General features: G+C 42.7%; 1 protein-coding gene and 1 long non-coding RNA gene across 13 annotated transcripts in view; both read left to right on the top strand.

Moving 5' to 3' along the window:
- Positions 1-20,746, top strand: part of SELP (selectin P) — a 1,134,746-nt gene that overhangs the window by 536,489 nt on the left and 577,511 nt on the right. The gene's annotated exons all lie outside the window — the stretch shown is intronic.
- LOC123382875 lies at positions 92-18,790 on the top strand. Its single transcript, XR_006591983.1, has 3 exons — positions 92-2,387; positions 3,479-3,591; positions 17,602-18,790. It is a non-coding gene; the product is annotated as an uncharacterized LOC123382875 (long non-coding RNA).

Genomic DNA, 20,746 nt, shown 5'->3' with positions numbered 1-20,746 from the left:
AGTCTATTTTTCTGGCTAAAGTTTCACATTTGCTCCGTGTTTATATAAGAATGTGTTTGCTCTCTCCAGGGGACAGGACTTCATCCTCCATATTTCCTCTGGGGTGTAGCGCTATAATGGACCAGTGGTTTTGATGACTTCCCGAAGTTCTCGCTCCTGGAACGCATGATCTGGAAAGACTAACGCAGGGGCAAAAGCCAGGAGAAGAATGTCTTGAGAGCACTGGCCTTTTCAATGCTAAGCCTCCAAGGAGTTGGGAGCAGCAGAGCCAAGAGAGCTCAGCAGACCTGGGAAGAATAGAGTTTGGCCGACCTGGGAGCGTCCTCCGAACGCTCAACCAACTGAGCCACCCAGGCGCCCCTGATGAGCAAACGATGCTCTTGAGACGGACAGAGAGTGTCGCACACAGGCGAGACTGCTGTCTTCCTCATTTCCAGCTCATCTCTTCCCCCGCCCCTGGATCAGCCCTTTGACAATGCGGCTGTGATAGCATCAGGGCTCTGCATAGAATCCATCAGGCTTGTAAGGAAGGCACCAGCCTGGCCCAAGAGCCCTTAACATTGAAGCTTCCCGGCCAATCCACCACGGCTGCCACCCTGCATCCAACCACATTGAACTTGTCCTTCCCCAAGTTCACCAAGAGTCGCTCCCTCCCGTGTTTTTGCACTGGCTCTCTCTTTGGCCTGGTGAAATCCCACCCATTTGTCAAAGCCCAGCTTATATCCTGTCCCCTCAGGGAAGGCTTCCGAATGCCTGAAGCTGGCATCGTCACTTTCCGCCCTGTGTTCTCGGATACTGTGTAACAGGTCTCCGTGGTAGCACCCTGCGCACTCATTTGTGATTACTTTTTCCCCTCTGATGCGGTGATACCTTCAAAGGGTAGGAAACACGTTTTGCATATTTTATGTACTCCGATGTTTCAGAAATCGCGAGTGAATTAAAGGATGAATGGATGAACCATTCCAGCACAAGCGTCCCACGATACATCTAAGAGAAGATGAGATATTAAGGAGGTCTCCAGCCTTTTCCTCCACATTGTCTGGACTCTTCGGCTGACTGACTTGTTTTGCAGAGGGCTTCCTGGGAGCGGATAATCACAGATCCCCAGGGAAAGACCCTCTGTTCACAGAAATGCAGGTGCCCTTGAAAGAGACCTTTTAGCTGCTGACTTTTCTCATAAGGAAAACGTACCAGGGAGAGGACAGCAGCACAAAATATCGCCAAGGAGAGTGGAGGGGAAATGTGTGGACATTCCTTTGCAGAAAAATCACAGCTCTGTGGGCCGGGAAATTCTTCCCCTTAAGAGTCAGATGCTCTGGAATGTGCAAGGGGAAACAGTCTTAGTAGGGTCTTGACTCAGCAAGGCCTGGAATTGATGTTCGGGGCTGTTCTGCAAGGTCCTAGGGCATTTAGATACGCAGTGGTCTGAGCCCAAGTGCACCCGCCAGCGTGCATCAGTACAAGCCTTAAATCAGAACCACCCGTTACACCCCCCTCCCCTCTCCCTGGCTTGGAGTCCTCCCTCCCAACCTCCCCCCTTCACTGCCGGCTCATTAAGGCCTTTCCCAGTGCAGAGACACTGCATTTGGGGGACTGGTGGAGTGTTTGATATTTTCCACTCTGCGTGTCAAGGGCATTTACAGTCGGCGTCAGAATGTTATGTCGGTCTGAGGAGGCACTTTGAAGTGTTGGTGGTGGAGGCCACATGTGCAGGCAAGATGTGCCTCCTCCCTCCTCCCCACCCCTGAGGTTGCTGCTCAACTCTTTCCCAGCATCATGTGACAATGAACAACACCGCTTAACCCTTTACTTCTGGGGGTAGCTGGTTATGATTACTATCCTTGTTAGTATGTGGAAAGGCCCTTCACCCTTATGCGTCCCGACTTTGGAGAGGATCTGAAGGCCTCGCTCCTCGACCTCTGGTCACCCCACATTGGACTTTTGGTTGCTGTGCCCGCTACCACTCTGCCCGGACTTCTGCGTAGCACTGCACCTCCAAAGACTGCACGCAAAGCAAAGGCACACGTCTTAATACCGCCCGGGTGGTAAACGCAGTGGGTACCGCCCGGGTGGTCGATGCTTGACTCTCTCATGGCAACCGGAGCCGACTCAGAGATGCTCGGCCACTTCCCACAGCAGGGAGCCCCCAGATGCAGCCACGGGGCTTTCCCCTGACTGAATGATCATTCACAGTTGGCCCTTCAAAAGTCGCCTGGCCCATTCCGTGAAAGCCTGGGGCCCTGAAACTCTGAACCAACAAACAAACACGAGACTTGGGGAGGAAATATTATGAGCTGACCTAAGCGTCTTACTCAGCTGCATGGTTTGGCTCATGGGACAGAGCAAGGCTGAGATCGATGACCTCCGAAGCTCCTTTCAACTCTGAGGTATGGCAAAGCTCAGCCCTCAGCGAGCCTGGAAAGGTCTTGGATTTGGCAGGACGGGCTGGGTGGAGACAGAGGGCTCCTCTCACAGATAATGGACGTCAGTGTCTCTTGGGATCAGTCTGTATTCACAAAGCTCTTGGCAATCCAGCGGGGGCAAAGGGGTTTTTGATGAACATAAGTCACTTTTAGGCCCTCAAAGACTGAGACCTTTTGGCCAAGGTGACTTGGGCTCTACTCCATCACCCCCAAGGGTCTCTGGAGATATTTGGTATATATGGAATGATCTCCTATGATAATGGCTGTGTTTCTTTATTTTAATTTATGGATCTGAAGGAAGGAAGGAAGGGCTGTGCCTTAGCATTAGACTCTTAAAACATTCGTAACAGTTCTAATGAGCAAGGAGGCAATCACATGCTAGGTAAAACATCTTTTTGAAGGCTCATAATAGCCTTGTGAGGTCAGTACCATTATCCGCACCTGAAACTCAGAGAAGTTACAAAGGTGCCCAAGGTCATATGACAAAAGGGAAGATAGGGGACACAGACCCCAAACTTCCTGAGTCTACTTAATATCTCTGTTACCAACCCCAGTAGCACAATTCTGCCCATTTAAGGTCGGAGTCAGTGACCTTTTCATCTCCCAGGACAACTCCTGGGATGCTGCCTGCCCTTAACCCACATTTTCCCCAGCTCCACATCAGAAGTGTTTCAGACATACCTACTGAATGAAGGCTTGAGTGAATGGCACTTAACAAGCCTGGGAAAGGCACTGAAGCCTAAGGCAACAGCTCTCAGTTTCTGTGAAGAAAGCCTGCCCTGGGACATCCCCAACACAAACAGGACACTTTCCCAAAGCAGCCAGGGGATTCAAATCCTTCGGAGCCAGGAATCCATGTTTCCCTGTCCAGAAGTCCCTCCCAGATAGCATAAACTCACAGGCTTCCTAAACCTCTTTCTTCCTATGCCACGGGCTCTAAGCTTCACTGGCCTGCCAACAATTAGGCACAAAGAGAGTGGGCTGAAGAAAACACTGACTCACAGAGTTTGTTAAAATAACTTTGCTTTTTTGTATTTGCTACGCATGGGGTCAAGGTCTCTCCTAATAAGGCATTTGCTCTCCTCTGAAGAGCCTGACTGAAGCGGGAAGAATGAAGTGACGGAAAGGAGAGAGCTGATCGCGCTTTGTTGCAAAGATGTCTTATCTTGTAAGTTGTTCCCAGGAGGTTGCTAGCGTGGGAGTAGGGCAGGGGTACGCCATGTTGTTCTTACACTGATTGGAATGAGAAACCTTTCCGGTCACTGTGTCCTGAAAATAACATGTTTGATGTGGAATAGTGTCAAAGACATGTGACCCCTAAAAAGCCTACTTGGCTGAATGCTTGAACCCTGTTTTCAATCAAGAATCGCTACCTCGAGTCCCCTCTGTGCCTCTGACAGTGGACACCCCAACCCCGCCATCTCTTACCAGAGGCTTCTCCCTTTGTACGCTCTTTTCTCTTTAACAGAACTCACTGATTTTGCCTCCAATGTACCAGAAAGAAGGAGATATATTTTTCGTTTGCTGAATGGATTAGTCCAAGTATTTTTATTTTAGAGCTGAGTTGGCAGCTGATTCTCACAGGAGAGGCGATTGGCAGTTAAATCAATTTTAAATTAGGCATTTGTCATGATTCAGCCTACTCATAAAACTAAAAAAAAAAAGAAAGAAAGAAAGAACGAAACCAACAAAACTTAAAGGTCAAAACTAACAGGACTAAGATCTGCTTGCTTTTGAAATTAATCGAGATGGTTGGTGGTCCTTTGCCTGCTAGCCTGAATTACTACCAAGATATTTAATGCTGTTTCTGTTCTTTTATTTATTGTCCCTCATTTTCCTCTACACTTTCCTACTTATGTCTTTTCTTTCTTCCTCTTTCTTCATATTTTCCCCTGCCCACTGACTCATATCTTTTACTCTTTACATCCCCTGACTTTTTCTCACTCAATGTTGTACACTTCGGATTTGAAGCAGGGTCAGAAGCAGGAGGGAGACAATGCACTTTTTAAAAAAAAATTTTTTTTTAATGTTTTTCATTTATTTTTGAGACAGAGAGAGACAGAGCATGAACGGGGGAGGGGCAGAGAGAGAGGGAGACACAGAATCAGAAGCAGGTTCCAGGCTCTGAGCCAGCCATCAGCTCAGAGCCCGACGCGGGGCTTGAACTCACAGACCGCGAGATCGTGACCTGAGCCGAAGTCGGATGCTTACCCGACTGAGCCACCCAGGCGCCCCAACAATGCACTTTTTAAAAGAGAGTGTTGATGTCAAATCTTCTTCTTTGTTCGCTTTCAGCTCAGCTCCCTGGCGTCATCCACCTGAGCACCCAGCTTCCCTTTGCTCTCTCTTTCCCTCTTCCCCTTCATTGCTTTCCTCCTTGTCCCCATTTTCCTATCTCTCCAATTTCCCTCCTTCCTCTCCAGATGGAGCCAAAATAGCTATTGAGTACCGAATAAGTGCTATATATAATATTGAGCCCTTGAAAGTAGGTCATGTAACCATAAGTGGAATCCTAAATGGTAAATGACTCTCTTACCATTGGACAAGGGAGGAATCAAATGTCTTGCCCGAGCTAGGGAATAGGTAGGACCAGGATTCCACTCCACAATGCCCCGTTCCATGCTGTCCTTACAGATTGGTTCTCTGTTCTCCACACTCCCATTGACAGCAGGCCTGAAGGTCTAAGCACCCTGGGGCGGGGGGGGGGGGGGGGGGGGGGGGCTGGCTTTTTAGTTTAAGGTCTGAATCTCTGGGACTTGAGACCTTGATACTTGGGCTCAAGCTTCCTCTGAGTATGGTTTGGGCAAGGGTGTGCTAAGGGGAATGGAAGGGGTGTAAAATGGCACAGCCACTTGGGAGAACTGTGTTCAGTTCCTCAAAATATTAATTACCATTTGACCCAGCAATTTCATCCCTAGGTATATACCCTAGAAAAATGAAAATGTATGTACATACAGAAGCTCGAACATGATTGTCTATAGCAGTGTGACTTGTGATGGCTAAAGAGTGGAAATACCATAAGTGTCCATCACCCAATGAATGAATGGATAAACAAAATGTGGCATATCCATACAGTGGAATATTATTCAGCAACAAAAGCAAAGGAAGTGTTGACACATGGTACAATGTTGATGAACCTTAAGAACATTGTGCTAAGTGAAGGAAGCCAATCAGCAAAGACCACATAGAGTTTGGATACACTTAGGAGAAATGCTCAGACTAGAGACGGCAGATTAGTGGTTGCCTGGGGCTGGGGTGGGGAGTGTTGCAAATGAGAAACTTATTAGATTTTCTTTCGTATCTCTGTAGATAAATTGTCCCTCCGCTCTGTTAGAATTCTTTTATTTTTTGATGGTCTGAAGTTTGACGACAGCGTGCCTAGGGTTGAATTTATTTCTGTTTCTCTTAGGCAGCATTCGGTGTTCACTTCAAGTCTGGGGACTCCTCTGTTTTTATCGAAGCTAAAGAGTTCTCAACAAGTATCGCTTTAAATACAGTTTCTCCAGATTTTCTCTACTATCTATTTTCGGAAGTCTTCTTAAGGAAGCATCTAAATCTATCCTTTATCTATCCTAACTTCTCTTTCAAATTTTGTCTCCTGACATCCTTGTGCCACATTCAGAGGATCTCCTGAGTACTGTCTTCCCTTTTACTAGTTTTCTTTTATGCCTTCATGTCAGAGACTCACTCGTGGTTCTGGTATTTGTTCTATTATAGTCTCAATTCCAAAAACTCACTTTTCTTCTTTTTTCTATCCATCTACCCTTGAGTCCTATCTGTTGGTCTTTATTTCATGATAAATTGTTCTGTCTTACAAGATTATGACTTCTTTTTTTTTTGTATCTGAGAATCTTAAATATGTTATTTCAAAGTCATCTGTAGATTGCTCTATTTAGTTGAGCATGAAGTCATCACATGAATACTGAATACGCTGACTGTTGAATATTAGGGTTTTTTTCACATGCTTTAGAATTTTAGTTTGTAAGCTGATCTTAGCTGGAAGTCAGTCTCTTGTTTCTCACAGTGAGCCTAGCCCTTATCCTTTGACGTGTGTGGGACACTTGTTCACAGGAGTCACATTTGGGGGGAGCTGCTTCTAGTCCCAGAGTCTGGCAGGCCCTTGCCTTCTTTCTTTTATTGTTATTATTTTTTTTTTTTTTGGTAATGTGTGTTTATTTTTTTTTTATTAAATTTTTTTTTTCAACGTTTATTTATTTTTGGGACAGAGAGAGACAGAGCATGAACGGGGGAGGGGCAGAGAGAGAGGGAGACACAGAATCGGAAACAGGCTCCAGGCTCCGAGCCATCAGCCCAGAGCCCGACACGGGGCTCGAACTCACGGACCGCGAAATCGTGACCTGGCTGAAGTCGGACGCTTAACCGACTGCGCCACCCAGGCGCCCCAAGCTGTGCCTTTTAAATGTATACATACACAAATCTATCGTCGCTAAATCTTTGGGGTAGAGGAGAAGCTTACAGTGTGACTTTAAATCTCCACCTTGATTGGAAATGCATTTATTTATTTTTTCTTTTTTTTAGTTTCTAGTTATGAGACACTTAAGAAATACATTGAAGGTTCAGAAAACACTGTATTCACCTATACACCATTGGTAATATAAAACGTGTTAATATTTTGCAGTATTTGCCTCAGATAATTCTTTTATTTTTAAAAATGTAAACCATTCCAGATGATGTCGAAATCCCTTCATCTTTCCCTCTTCTTCTTCTTCCAAAGTAACAATTGTTTCACACATGACACTTATCATTCCTGTATGTGTAAGATACGTGTATGTAACAGATGTTCTTACACATAAATAGATACGTCCCCGTCCCCGTGTGTTTCACATAGATATCCCAATGTGTTCCCATGTTTATAATTTTGTCTGAATGAATTCTTCTACGTAAGTGTAAAACTCTATCTTATTGGGACTCGAGTTTTTAGATTCGGTGGCACATGTGAGTTTCATCGCTCAGATTTCCCTAATGTAGGACTGTTAGGTTGTTTTCACTATGTTGATTTACAAATTGAGCTGAGACATCCATCTCTGAGCACGTTTCCTTGCACTTACATGTGTGAGCTTCTCAAGGATGGACTTCAAGAAGTAGGCTTCCTGAGTATTGACATGTTTAACTTAAATGTTGCAATTATTCCACAGAGTCATTGAACTCTGGTAGAGTCCCACAGCTGTGTGCAGGGGTTTCAAGTTCTCCACATACTTGCCATCGCTTGGTGTTATCAGATATTACATTTTGTCATTCTAGTGGCGTTAAACATTATCTGCTTCTTTGTAGTTTGGAATTTTTCTCATTCCCACTCATGTTGGTCATTTTTTCATCTGTTTAACGGCCATCTGAGTTTCTTTCTCCGGTGAACTGTTCATTCATACTCGTCACTCATTTTTCTTTTTTTATCTTTCCTGGGGCACCTGGGTGGCTCAGTCGGTTGAGTGTCCGACTCTTGATTTTGGCTCAAATCACGATCCCAGGATCATGGGATCGAGCCCCGTGTCAGGCTCCACACTCAGCGTGGAGCATGCTTAAGATTTTCCCTCTCTCTTCCTCTGCCCCTGTCCCCGATTCACACACTCTCTCTCTTTCTAAAAAAAAAAAAAAAAAAAAAAAAAAAAAGGAGTCATCCTCCCTTTTATATCTACATTCACTGTTTATATATACTACATACAAATCCTTCATCAATGTTATAATCAATAGTGCTACTTACTGCTAAATAGTTCTCCTTTCTGGGCACACGGAAAATTGAATTTCCTGGCCTCCTTGGAATGGGGTGGAACCATCCAACCAGTTCTGCTAAATGAATTCCAAATAGAAGTCGTATGGGTCACTTCTAGGTTAGAGCATTTAACTGCCAGTATAAACTTCCAGAAATTTCTCTCTCTCTCTCTCTCTCTCTGGCATGGTTCTTGGCAACGGTCAAGATGTGGGTGCTCCTGCAGCCTGGGTGTCTGTGTAACTACAGTGAGTAGCATTCCTTGCTGACTGATAGTGTACAGGCAAGATGACAGAGATAAACCTTTATTGTTTTAAGCCACTGGAATTTTGGAGCTATTGTTATATCATCACCTAGCCTATCCTGAGTACGGAATTCATTATATACGTTGCCAATAACTTCTCTCCAACTGTATCACATTTGATCTTTTCACTTTAATGTAGTTAAGTCTATCCATCTTTTCCTTTATGATTTTTCCCTTTTAAAATCTTGTTTTGTAAGTGTTTTTTCTCGTCAAAGTCATAGTTTCATCTGAAAAGTTTTAAAGATTTCATGTTTTGGGGTGTCTGGGTGGCTTAGTTGGTTGAACATCCAACTTTTTTTAAAAAATATCTTTTAATGTTTCTTTATTTTTTGAAAGAAACAGAGACAGAGTGCAAGTGGTGGAGAGGCAGAGAGACAGAGGGAGACACAGAATCTGAAACAGGCTCCAGGCTCTGAGCTGTCAGCACGGAGCCCGACAAGGGTTTCAAATTTGAGAACAGCGAGATCATAACCTAGGCTGAGGTCAGACGCTGAACCAACTGAGCCACCCAGGTGCCCCTGCACATCCGACTCTTGATTTCAGCTCAGGTCATGATCCCAGGGTGGTGGGGATCGAACCCCACATTGGGCTCTATGCTGAGCATGGAACCTGCTTGAGATTCTCTCTCTCTCCCTCTGCCCCTCTTCCCTGCTTATGCTCTGACTCTCTCAAAATAAAATAAAATAAAATAATTTTTTTAATATATGTATTGATTTATTTTGAGAGAGAGAGAGCATGTGCAAGCAGGGCAAAGGGGCAGAGGGAGAGAGAGAGAAAGAGAGAGAGAGAGAGAGAGAGAGAGAGAGAATCTTAAGCGGGCTCCCTGCTCAGAGCAGAGCCTGACACAGGGCTTGAATCCAGTGGGATCATGACCTGATCCAAAATCAAGAGTCGGAGGCTCAACAAACTGAGCCACCCAGGCACCCCCAAATTAAGTTAAATTTTAAAAATTGAAAAAAAAATCACATTTTGGAATCTATTTTTGTGTATGATAGAAGGTATATGTACTTTATATACAAGTATATAAGGTATATATAGAGAGAGAGATACTATTTTAGTTTTAATTTTATACAGAGGCGACCAATTTTATAACTTCCATTGACAGAATAGTTTAACTTTTCCCTCACTGCTTTGGACAGCCACCTCTGATCCATGTCAAGTCTCCGTAAGTGCTTGGATACATCTCTGAGTTACTCCACTCCCTCTTTGTCAGTTCTGTGCCATGACCACAATGTCTTAGACATTTTTTTAGTGATAGTCTCTGAATGATAAATCCTCTGTTTCTTACTGAAAATGTTTTATTTTGCTTTTAGTTGTGAATAATTTAGCTACTTTATAGACTTTTAGTTAGGCACTTTAAAAATCTTGCTGCATTTTCTTTCAACCTCTAGAGTTGCCATGGAATAGACTTTTCTCACCTCTGTCGCTGTTGCTTCGTAGGTGATCTGCCTTTGCTCTCTGCTTGCCTCAAAGATTTGGTCTTTGTCTTTGATGCTCTGCACATTCATTACAACATGTGCAGGTATGATTTATTTTTATTTCTCTGTTGAAAGTTGTGAAACTCAGATGTGAGGATTATTTACGTTCATTTATTCTAGAAAAATTTGAAACACTCTGTCTTTATGTTTACTTTCCACCATTCTTTTGGCCCTCCAGCACTGCAATCAAATAAATGCTAGGCCTTCTCATTCTATCTTTATCTCTATCCATTTCTTTTACATATATATATTTTTTTGTGTGTGTGTCATTAATCATCGATCTGTGCTACATTTTGGAAAAATTATTTCTCATGTTCCTAATTTCTCTTCAGATACTCCTTGTCTACTGTTTAAACTGCCCGCCGAGTTTTGAACTTCAATAACTTTAAAAAATTTTTTCGTGACTTTTTCCAAATGTCAGCTTCTTTCATGTTTTATTCATTTATTTGAGTTTTACTCATTTTTGCATGCTTTTAGCATAGTCATTTTATAAGTCATATTATTATCCACTTACCTCAAATTTTCAGGGATTCCAAGCTTGCTGTTTATCATAGTTGCTAACTTTTGCTCATGTCAGACTGTTTCTTTGTTTTGTAGTTTTTTCTTAAATTTTTTTTTAATGTTTATTTATTTTTGACAGAGAGAGAGACAGAGCATGAGCGGGTGAGGGGCAGAGAGAGAGGGAGACACAGAATCCGAAGCAGACTCCAAGCTCTGAGCTGTCAGCACAGAGCCTGATGCAGGGCTTGAACCCACAGACCGCGAGATCATGACCTGAGCCAAAGTCAGACACTCAAGCGACCGAGCCACCCAGGTGCCCCAACTGTTTTGTAGTTTTTAGTAGGAATGCATCCTTACATGGGATAGGTTTTCTTTTCTATGAGAACCCTTTGTACCCATGGATGAAATTCCAGAGAACTTTCATGTTTGCATCTGCCAAGTGATCAGGGAATGTCACCACCCATAGACCAATTTTACTCTTATTTTCTAGGACTAGGGTTTTCTAGATCAAGTAGGTCATACAAGTTCAAATCTCAACCACCTGCCAGAGAAAGTAACGTATTTACAAATTATCAGGAGAGACTCTATTCTCTGGTAAGCTTCCTTACCATGTCTGTACATCTATGATAACTTTTTTTTCATTCTATCCCTTAATTAAAGATGCAAGCCTTTTCAGATTCTAGATCTGTTCAGATGGTCTTTGTTTTAACTCCCATTTTATGTGGTTCCAAGGCATCAGCATCCATCTCCGTAAGGCCAATAGAAATTTTGTCCTGGGGCGCCTGGGGTGGCTCAGTCGGTTAAGTGTCTGACTCCTGATTTCAGCTCATGTCACGATCTCATGGTTCCTGAGATTAAGCCCCATGTCAGGCTCCATGTTGATAGTGCAGAGCCTGCTTGGGATTCTCTCTCTCTGCCCCTCCCGTGCTTGCGTGCTCTCTCTCAAATAAATAAATAAACTTAAAAGTATGTCCCTAGTATAATTAGAGACACACTCTATACACACACATTCTACTGTTTCTCCCCCCGACCCCCCAACGGTCTTCAGTCTTCCCTCTGATTCTGACACCTGTGGATTGTCCATTCTCAGCTATGACTTCAAAAGAACATTTGAAATATGCTATATTTTATTAAGCCTTTCTATATTTTTGTATTAGATACATTTACAGATTATACTGTCCATCAATTTACTAGAACTGTAAATTATTTAATATTTTAAATCTATATATCTAAGAAAAGAAAAGAAAAGAAAAGAAAAGAAAAGAAAAGAAAGAAAAGAAAAGAAAAGAAATTCCATTTTGTGTTTTTTATAAAACAAAGCAAAAGAATCAAACTTCCCTGGACTACTTGCATCTGACCATATTTATTTTTCATAAAAGTCAACCAGACATCGCTAAGCTACTTAATTTCCTACTGTGAAAAGAATTTCCAAAGCTCTGATTTTACCAGTATGAAGATACTTTCTAGAAGATCAAATAGTCACCGAATCTCACGCTATGTTGATACCCCAAGGCTGCCTAGATTGGATTTTAAGACCTCCCACTTAGAAGTTATATAATCTTGGACAAGTAACTTAGTATATAGGAACAAAAATCAGATCTACCCCGAAAGGCTGTTGAAAGAGATAAATGAAACAAGAAAGCAATGCACTTAGTCCAGTGCCTGGTTACAGAAAGCACTGAGTAAAAGTAAGTGATACTACCACTACCATGAATAAGAATAAGAATAAGAATAAGAATAAGAATAAGAATAAGAATAAGAATAAATAAGAATAAAAGAATAAGAATAAGAATAAGAATAAGAATAAGAATAAGAATAATAAGAATAATATAGAAGCAGTATTTGGTCAGCAAATTCCAGATGATCCTGAAGAACCAATTAATATCTGTTGCAAAAACAGTTCTTTCATGGCACCAAATTTTCTACACATTTTTATAGAAATCCTGGCGGCCCTAGTAAGGAATAAGATTAAAGTACTTGCTTTAGCATCCTTTCTAAAGCTAAGCTAAAACCCTAAATCATTACACATGTGACCCTAGAATTTTCTCTTTATTGTTCAAATTAATTAACATAAGGGGTGAACATTGAGAATGGCACCTAGTACTCCGTGAGCACGTCAGTTTCCTTCCTTTTATTACAACATGCGTTGGCACAAATGTCGATTTGTTGCCCAATTGGTCTGTATTTTCAATTAGGTATACAGGAGGAAGTTAGTAAATACATTTGAGCTACTCAAAACTAATCACTATTTGATGATTTGATCATAAGGAAGGCCTTTCATGAAGGAATTAGGCCAGTCCTCCGGAGAGTGGTCACCACATTTTCTTGGCCATGCTATATACAGCACACTTGGGAATTGTTCACATGAAAGCCTTGGCGAGTAGCTTTGTCTAGTGGTCTGGAGCTGATTCTGACAGTGGAAAGATTATAAACCAGTATTGTGCATGCCAGGCTACTCAGCATAACTCAGCAAATGGACCCACTATCCCAGAAGGCGAGATCAAAAATTTTGGCCAATAATCCATATTTATTTTTACATTTTATCTCATGGAGGAAATTGATTTCAGTAGATTTCATCTGAAACTACTCGGTAAAGTTCCCACTTTTATGTCACACATTATAATGCAACTAGAATATCTCTCTGACAGTTTTTTGCAATAGTGAGTTCTAGATGTCTTTGTGAAGGGAAGAATGATAACTCAAATGAGTATCATGTCCAAAATGAAATCGCATCATTTTTGAAAAAAAAAATTCAACTAAAAGAATGCTGTGTACAATATGTGACTCAGATCCACCATAAATTTTGGATATCCTTCCTGCATAGACTCTGGAAAAATCTATTATCTGAAAATTTTAAGAATTTTTCTGCCTCCTGGAAAGGGGCTTGACTTAAAGTTTGAGGCAATGTAACGCTTTGACCTGGGATAACTTTTCCCCCAAAAAAAGATTTACTTAAGCAAATGAAGAGAAAATACCTTTCCTGGAATGGACATGTTTGAATCAAAATGATTTTAAGGAGTTAAACTGATTTTCACATTGAAAAAGATTGAAATTAATGGAGACCGCAAAGTATTTCTGGAAATTGTTTTCTTTAGAGGAACATTTCTTTCCTGGATGTGTATTTAGATTACATTGCCTAGGCTTTAGGCTCATGGCTGTGTGTTTATGCTGTTGAATTGTCCTTCCTACGTTGCTGGCCAAGAGTGATCAAGCCTAAAGCAAATTAATAAAGAATTTATACTTTATTACCAGTAAGCTGTTTTGCTTTCTGGAGGAATTTAGCATGAGCAGCTACTCCAACCATGTCAACTAATGCAGAATAAGATTCAATATATATCACCCTGTAGTATAGTCTCTACACCATTCATTCCACCCTCCTTTATCTTAACACCTTCCTTGACTTTAGTTCTTTTTAGTTAAGATAACATCGTTTCTCTAACCCCAGCAGAGATAGAAACTTACTGTGGAAAGTCTCAAAAAAGGGGGATTCAAAGACCCAGAATCCTTTTGTTTTATGGCTCTGTTGTCTTTCACATGTGGTTCCCAAGTTTCCATGTTCATCTCCGTCAAGCTGTGCAAGGAAAAAAATCATGGAGGTGGAAGCATGGGAAATTTTGATTGCCAGACACTGAAATAGTATACATTACTTCCGCTCAGAATCCACTGGTTAAAAGCCAGTCGTAAGACCCAGATTTAGTAGAGGCTGGAAAATATACTCCAACTGCCCGCCCCGGAAGAAAAGTGAGCGGGCTTGGCAAACAGCTGGCCAGTGTTAAATCACACTATCTTCGCTTCTTTATCGACCAATTTTGTCAACTGGAAGTTTACAGTTGTTCGTGGGAGGTTACGGTTCTCATTTCTAGCTTATTGCAAGCTGACAGAGGTAGGGGATTTTCACGCTGTAGAAGTCAGAGGAGTTAATTTGCCTGCGGATGTTCCTTATAGCTACACTTGTGTCCTAGCCTTTACGGTCACCCACCGTAGATCAGGAGCCAAGAGCAAAAATCAGAGAGAGAAATGGAAGCGTGATCCTTACCACGTTAGCAGAGAAGTAAAGAAAGAAGCCAGAAGGGGTTCCCCAAGCCCAGCCTGATCTGACGGTAGATCTCCAACATTTGGGGTGTGATAGAGAAAGTCAAAAACAGGGCCAGTTGAATCATTACAAACCAACCTCAATTATCTCCAGATAGACTGAGCTGATCACTTGTACTACTTTTAAATGAATCAGAACTTTAATATGGATCTCTGTATATAACTACTCTCAGATCATTTTTTTTTTTCCCTGCAAAAGTCAGTTTTCATAATAACATGGAGCTGGATCAGTGTGGCTTCCATCAACAGAACTGAGTTTGCTGGGGCTGGGTCATGTAAATTTCAGAGCACAGATAGGCTTTTATGGCATCACAGTGTTGAAGATTCAGAAGGCCATTCTAGTTGAGGTCTGATCAGCTGCACCTCCCGTTGGTGCTGCCTGACATTTGCTCCTCAGCTGTACCTTCTGATGGCTCTTTGCAAAAGAAAGATGCATTCTGCCCTCCTTTTCCTGCAAAGGAGGCCCCTGGAATTTTTACACACATTAACAATGCGTAGGAATTTTTACACACATTAACAATGCATAGAGACAGATATTAAATATTTTCAATGACTGAGAGAGGCTCATTTATATATTTGGGCAAAAGCTTAATTCTTACCTTCTTAAATTTAACAAAACACTTTCAACAGGCTTTGTGGAAAGATGGAGAAGGAATAAGTATCCTAGGTAACTTTAGTGATGTTGGGGGAGGAGATAAGAAATACACACATCTATTGATCAAAGCGTTCAAAGTTTCAGTTATGCAAGATAAATACATTCTGAAGGTCTAATGTACAGTGCGGGGACTGTAGTTAATATTGTATCGTGTGCTTGAAATTTGCTAAGAGGTGATCTTAAGTGCTCTTGCTATTAAAAAAAATCACAACTCTAAGGTGATGGCTATGTTAATTACCTTGATCGTGTAATCATTTTACAATGTATATACATATCAAAACATCACCTTGGACACCTCCAATATAGACAATTTTTATGTGGCAAGTATACCTCAATAAAGGAGGGAAAAAAGAAATATATACATCTAACTAAAATATATGGCATAACAGTAGTGCCGAAACCGAAACATACACAAGAGGAAATGGAAGTAGAGAAGATGAAAGGGTTAATCCTCATCAGGTGGTATCTAGGGGGGATCAGAGAAGAAATGGTATGTGAATTGGGTCTTGAAGAAAGATTGACTTACGAAAGGTAGAGATGAGGCAAGAAAGCTTATGTGAACCAAGGTATAGAAATAAGCAAGGTTGTATGTTTGGGGAGTTGAGAGTAATCTGATTTCGTGGAAGCAGTTCAGTCGCTACTCGATAACTATTGTTGGGGTGCCTATTATGTATCAGATGCTACCATGGGCACTTGAGATACGTCAGCAAACAAAATAGATTAAGTCAAATCAGAACAAAAACACTGGGATCCCTTCGTGGGTGGGAGGAGCATAGAGAGTGTAAGAGAAAGCTAGGACATGAGTACAAAGGTTGCAGCCAGTACAGAAAAGGCCTAGAATTCTTTGTTAATAAGCTAAAGGGGCTGAATTTAGAATATAGATTGGTAACTCCTTGCATGCATACGCAACAGAACCAAAAGCCTGGGGTGAATCTCACTCCAGAGAGAGAGGAGACCCCAGGAGAAGATTTTAAGGAACGCCAACATTACATGACAGGCATCATTGAAAGAAACCAGGAGACAGCATTATAGATCTCAATGGAAAAACTTTGAAGAAGCGAGCAGAAAAATCTTCCCCAATGTAACTGTGCTGGTTATTCCTTTTGCTTCCTCCACCCCCAAATCCATTATCCACTTTTCTCTGCCCCGCTCTCTACCCCCTAGAAAACTGACCTCTACAAACTGCATTACTTGGGCTTTCTTGCCCTCTGTTTGGGCGACGTGTGGGTTAACCGACGGGAGACACATACAGGACATCAAAAGGTGAGAGAAGAGGAAAGTAAGGAATTTCTTCTCTTCTCCCTCCCTTCTGACCAATGGCTTCGGCAGAGGCTGATTTTCCTCTACTGAGGCCCCAGTTCCTAGCAGATTGCTACAGCATTTGTCTGTTTCGGATAACACTCCTCTCGCTTATGCCTGTAGGCCTTGCCTTCCTGCTCTGCCTAGTCCCTGGCTGCCTCAGCACCCACTGCTGGCTCCCTTAGCCTCCCCATAGGGTACTGCGCTTCACTAAAATTGACTTCCTTAAAATTAAAGTCCCCAATGTGCTGTTTCTTCCTGTGACCATGACTGAAGGAATAATCAAACACTGTAAAGAGACCATTCTTGATGCTGCAGGAATACTGTATGTGGTTAGAGTGGGGAATCTGGATCCAGGTAGGAGAAGTCAATCAGCCAAGAGTAGGTAGAAATGTCAAAGCTATGAGTGGAGACTTCTCTCTTGATTAATATGAGAGTGAATGGCAGGGAAAAAATAGCATGGTGTAAAGAAGAAAGGGCAAGGGAAGGTTTGTAAAATTATTTTAGGATGGGAATGAATTTAGCCTATAAACACGTTCAATGGAATGAGCCAGTAGAAAAGGAGAGACTAGAAACCTAAATCTCAAAGATGATAATCAATGGAGCATTATTCCAGAAAAATCAGACCCAGGAGCACTGGTTAAAAGCCATGAGAGAAGGAGGGGTTTATTCTGGGACAGGGAAGGAAACTGTAAAGTCGGGGAAAGAAAGAGACAGAACTGTCAATAGTAAAGCTGAAAGCCTGAGAAAGGCTGTATTGGAGGGACCCTCTTCTCCGGGCAGTATGTCGTGCAATAATATTTGCAAAGAGGTTCTTAGGGGACTGTTCAAGATTTGTGTGAAATGCACAAGAGAATGGGTTAGAATGTTGTGAAGCTTAATTTTATTCCATACACTGGCGTGGGGTAAGAGATGATGAAAATGCTGCCCTTCTGTCCTTGATCTTGCAACAGTGAGTAGAATGGATTGGAGAAAAAGGAAACCACTGTGTTGGTGGCAATGGCAGTGGTCTAGGGCAAGTGCTATTGAGGTTCTGACCTCGGCAGACAGGAGTGAGGCTGAATGGGGACGCTGCAGAAGGTTGATTGGTGCATTTCTTGACTGCTCTGTACTTGACTCTATAGGAGGCACACTAGAGATCTCACAAAGAATAGAAAATGCCCTTCCTACCTTCAAAGAGGACACAAGTTCGCTGAGAAGGCACTGAAGTATGACAAAGACTGGAGTAAAGACTATCGAACCAGGGGTCGGACCCAGATTCTAACCCCTGCATGCCACTAGCTCAGTGACAGATTCTGGGTAATTTAGTCCCTCTTATGCATCCCATCTTCCTTGTCTTACCAATAAAGGAGTTAAAAGCTGACCATCTCCTTGATTTCTAAATACCATTTTTGAGTAAGAGAAACCAAGGCTCCTTGGAGAAATGACGGACGCTAGAGAGCTGGGGCAGGTAAGACAGAAGATGAGCTTGGAGCATCTCACAGTCCCAAAAAGGAAGCGCTCGACAAACAAACAGATGGGGACAGGTCGAAAGGACACAGACACCAACCTAAAGGAGTTCCCAAAGGTTAAAGTGGGAGCAATTTGATCAGCAAAATAAATAATAGTATTGGATTCTAACCACAAGTATAAAGTAAATATACATGAGTATATTTATTGATGAGTACCTATTGGTAAGATAAATGATTGAATAAAAAATATGGGGAAGAAGAGTCAAATCTTGGTTACAGAAAAATCTCAAATAATGTAGCTAGATGCTCCCCCTCCAAGACATGAAGACTGAATCCCCTCCCCACCCAGACACACCCGGAGAAGGATCGAGGCTCAGTGATTCACTTCCAAAGAACAGAATTGAATAGGGAAAAGGGAAAAGTAACTTGACACAGGAGAAACCTGGCAGATCCGACATTGACCCCGGATTGGAGGTTCATATCACAGTAATGTCATGTGGTTACCACGTACTCATCATACAATATGATAAGAAGGGCACTTTGCCCCTGTCGTCTTCCCCAAGACACATAACCCTCAGTCTATTCACGGGAAAGACATCAGACAAACTCAGAGGGGAGGACGTTCTACGGGATCCCTTGCCGGTACTCCCAAGGACCGTCAAGATCATTAAACAAACAAAAAACGAAAGACTCACTGAAACTGATGTAACATCGTGTGTCAGCTACACTTCAATTAAAAAAAAAAAAGACTGAGAAACTGTCACAAATCAGAGGAGACTGGGGAGACAGGACAACGAAATGCAATGTGCTATTCTGGATTGAATCCCAGAACAGAAAGAGGACTTTAATGGGAAAACGGATGAAATTCAAATAAAGTCTGGAGTTTAGTTAATTAAAAAAAAAAAATTGATGGTCTCTAAAGTCTCTTCCAGCTGGTAGCTATAAGAATAACATTTATTATTTAATTGCTTCATAACTGTGCTCACATTGCTTACAAAGTGCCAAGAGCACACGGGGTAAGGGAACCATTAGAACAGGCTGGAAGGCTTTAATCAACTGGGTTGTTGTTTTTTGTTTTTTTTTTTTTTTTTTCCTGCCAACTTCCTGGAGTTGTACGTTTCAGGGATGTAGTGGGTGGTTAGCTCAAAACAATTTTTTGAGGCAACGAAGCAGTGTTTTGGTGAAAGTCTCTTGTCTGTTACTTTCCCAAACCCGGGCTCACCCTGTGCCCTAGTGAGGACAACCTCAGGTGACCCAGCAGGTCTCCATCTGATCCAACCCCAAGTGTTTGAGTCCCCCTCGGCTGCACCACCGGAGGCAGCTCTCTATGAAACGGTTGCTATGGAGACGGTCGGGTGGCAGGCCTACCTTTGGCTCATTTGATTTTCCTGGACAGTTTCTCCACCGAAAAAAGTTTATGGAGCCCCAATGTGAAATCGCGCTGGCTCTGATTCATGACATTTTCCTGAGGCTTTATAATGTTTCTTTTTTCTAAATAAGCAATTTCAGGTCAGGTAAAAATGTGAGTAAATCATGCCTGGCTCTTGTTCCAGATGTATCAATTTCTGCTCGTTCCCTTTTTTTCCCCTTTCATGGCTTCGGGGCAGTAAAAATAAGCAACGCCTCCACTCCGGAGCCTTTCTGAGGACGCAGTATATAAACGGTATACCGGGCAGGGAGCGACATTTCCCTGCCTTGGTCATTACTGACCTTAGCGTTTTCCCCGGCAGTCATCTGAAACAGAGCAAGAATGCGGAGTAACGATTCTGGCACATTCGAGACCCTGGCAGGATCAAAGAGGCTGATGTGACAGTTCATGAAATGGGGAGGAAGCACACCGTCCCCCGCTGCCAACACTAACACAGCCCTGCACTGGAGTCTGGGAGCGCCTAGCTGCCACATGTCTGCCTGCATATTCTTCGAGGGGGCCAAGCTCGGAGCAGGTCAGGAAAATGGCTTTTACCAAGCAGACACTGTGGCTCTCTGAGGATGGCCCAGGTCTCGCTCACTGCTGGTAACCGCACCACATGTGGTCTTTCCAAGAGAGGACCTGCGGAGTTTCATGAGCTGGGAAAGAAGGTGCCCGCACGAGATTTATTCGGGAGACTCGAGCAAGGCTGAACGTGGTGAGATGTTTGCAAAGAAATTAAGAGTGAGGGGCGCCCGGGTGGCTCAGTCGGTTGAGCGTCGGGCTCTTGATTTCAACTCAGGTCATGGTCCCAGGGTCCTGGGATCAAGCCCATGTCAGGCTCTGCATTGACAGCACGGAGCCTGCTTGGTATTCTCTCTCTCTCTCTCTCTCTCTCTCTCTCAAATAAAATTTAAAAAGAAAGAAAGAAAGAAAGATGCAAGACCGCCAGAGTCAGATTGCATGGGTTTTAATCCTGGTGCCTTCCCAGGCCATGCTGTGTAACTTGAGCAAATCCCCTAACCTCTTTGCCTCAGCTCCCTCATCAATAAAATGAAAACAGTAAGAATATCCCAGTCATAGGATGGTCCAGGCAAGGAACAGATGGGAACTACTTATATAACACTCTCTGGCACATGGTAAATCCTCAGTGAATGTCAGCTTCTAATTTTTTTTTTTTTTAAGTAGGCTTCACATCCAGCACGGAACCCAATGAGGGGCTTGAACTCATGACCCTGAGATCAAGACCTGCGCTGGGATCAAGAGTCAGATGCGCAACTGACTGAGCCACCCAGGTGCTCCTGCTATTTAATTTTACCATCATTATTCAAGAAAGAAAGTAATCAGTTCCTGTGATGTCCCGTGAGAGGCTTTTTCAGACTATAATAGTCACTGAGCGCTTACAATAGA

Source organism: Felis catus, chromosome F1 (genome assembly GCF_018350175.1).
Source record: "Felis catus isolate Fca126 chromosome F1, F.catus_Fca126_mat1.0, whole genome shotgun sequence".
Taxonomy (NCBI): domain Eukaryota; kingdom Metazoa; phylum Chordata; class Mammalia; order Carnivora; family Felidae; genus Felis; species Felis catus.
Note: the sequence above shows the minus strand (reverse complement) of the source record. Positions and strands in the feature narration are given on the sequence as shown.